We start from the raw sequence: 2,500 nt of genomic DNA on the forward strand, positions 1-2,500 counted from the left end.
AGAGATCACGAGAGAGAGAGAGAGAGCACGAGAGAGAACGAGAGAACACGAAGGAGAGAGAGAACACGAGAGAGAGAGAGAACACGAGAGAGAACACGAGAGAGAGAGAAGGGGAGAGAGAGAGAGAAGGGGAGAGAGAGAGAGAAGGGGAGAGAGAGAGAGAGAAGGGGAGAGAGAGAGAATGAGAGAATGAGAGAGAGAGAGAGAACACGAATGAGAGAGAGAAAATGAGAGAGAGAGAACACGAATGAGAGAGAGAGAGAACACGAGAGCGAGAGAGAGAGAGAACACGAAGGAGAGAGAGAGAGAGAGAACACGAGAGAGAGAGAAGGAGAGAGAGAGAACACGAGAGAGAGAGAGAACACGAGAGAGAGAGAAGGGGAGAGAGAGAGAGAGAAGGGGAGAGAGAGAGAATGAGAGAATGAGAGAGAGAGAGAGAACACGAGAGAGAGAGAGAACACGAATGAGAGAGAGGGAGAGAGAGAGAAGGAGAGAGAGAGAAGGAGAGAGAGAGAGAAGGGGAGAGAGAGAGAGTACGAGAGAGAGAGAGAACACGAGAGAGAGAGAACGCGAATGAGAGAGAGAGAGAGAACACGAGAGAGAGAGAACACGAACATGAATGAGAGAGAGAGAGAGAGAGAGAGCGCGAGAGAGAGAGTACACGAGAGAGAGAGAGAGAACACGAGAGAGAGAGAACGAGAGAGAGAGAGAGAGAACGAGAGAGAGAGAGAGAGCACGAGAGAGAGAACACAAACACGAATGAGAGAGAGAGAACATGAATGAGAGAGAGAGAACACGAATGAGAGAGAGAGAGAACACGAGAGAGAGAGAACGAGAGAACACGAATGAGAGAGAGAGATCACGAGAGAGAGAGAGAGAGCACGAGAGAGAGAGAGAACGAGAGAACACGAAGGAGAGAGAGAACACGAGAGAGAGAGAGAACACGAGAGAGAACACGAGAGAGAGAGAGAACACGAGAGAGAGAGAGAGAGAACGAGAGAGAGAGCACGAGAGAGAGAACACAAACACGAATGAGAGAGAGAGAGAACACGAATGAGAGAGAGAGAACACGAATGAGAGAGAGAACACGAATGAGAGAGAGAACGAGAGAACACGAGAGAGAGAGAAGGGGAGAGAGAGAGAGAGAAGGGGAGAGAGAGAGAGAAGGGGAGAGAGAGAGAGAGAAGGGGAGAGAGAGAGAAGGGGAGAGAGAGAGAAGGGGAGAGAGAGAGAGAACGAGAGAGAGAGAGAACACGAAAGAGAGAGAGAGAACACGAATCAGAGAGAGAGAACACGAAAGAGAGAGAGAGAACACGAATCAGAGAGAGAGAACACAAGAGAGAGAGAGAACACGAGAGAGAGAGAACGAGAGAGAACGAGAGAACACAAACACGAATGAGAGAGAGAGAACATGAATGAGAGAGAGAGAACACGAATGAGAGAGAGAGAGAACACGAGAGAGAGAGAACGAGAGAACACGAGAGAGAGAGAGAGAACGCGAGAGAGAACGAGAGAATGAGAGAGAGAGAGAGAGAACACGAATGAGAGAGAGAGATCACGAGAGAGAGAGAGCACGAGAGAGAGAGAACGAGAGAACACGAAGGAGAGAGAGAACACGAGAGAGAGAGAGAACACGAGAGAGAACACGAGAGAGAGAGAGAACGAGAGAGAGAGCACGAGAGAGAGAACACAAACACGAACGAGAGAATGAGAGAGAGAGAGAGAGAACACGAATGAGAGAGAGAGAACACGAACACGAATGAGAGAGAGAGAGAGAACACGAGAGAGAGAGAACACGAGAGAGAACGAGAGAGAACGAGAGAAAAACACGAATGAGAGAGAGAGAACACGAGAGAGAGAGAGAACACGAGAGAGAGAGAGATCACGAGAGAGAGAGAGAGAGCACGAGAGAGAGAGAACGAGAGAACACGAAGGAGAGAGAGAACACGAGAGAGAGAGAGAACACGAGAGAGAACACGAGAGAGAGAGAGAACACGAGAGAGAGAGAGAGAGAACGAGAGAGAGAGCACGAGAGAGAGAACACAAACACGAATGAGAGAGAGAGAGAACACGAATGAGAGAGAGAGAACACGAATGAGAGAGAGAGAACACGAATGAGAGAGAGAACGAGAGAACACGAGAGAGAGAGAAGGGGAGAGAGAGAGAGAGAAGGGGAGAGAGAGAGAAGGGGAGAGAGAGAGAGAGAAGGGGAGAGAGAGAGAAGGGGAGAGAGAGAGAGAACGAGAGAGAGAGAGAACACGAAAGAGAGAGAGAGAACACGAATCAGAGAGAGAGAACACAAGAGAGAGAGAGAACACGAGAGAGAGAGAACGAGAGAGAACGAGAGAACACAAACACGAATGAGAGAGAGAGAGAGAACACGAATGAGAGAGAGAACACGAATGAGAGAGAGAGAGAGAACACGAGAGAGAGAGAGAAGGGGAGAGAGAGAGAGAAGGGGAGAGAGAGAGAGAAGGGGAGAGAGAGAAGGGGAGAGAGA

The sequence above is a fragment of the Electrophorus electricus genome, chromosome 1 (assembly GCF_013358815.1).
Source record: "Electrophorus electricus isolate fEleEle1 chromosome 1, fEleEle1.pri, whole genome shotgun sequence".
NCBI lineage: Eukaryota > Metazoa > Chordata > Actinopteri > Gymnotiformes > Gymnotidae > Electrophorus > Electrophorus electricus.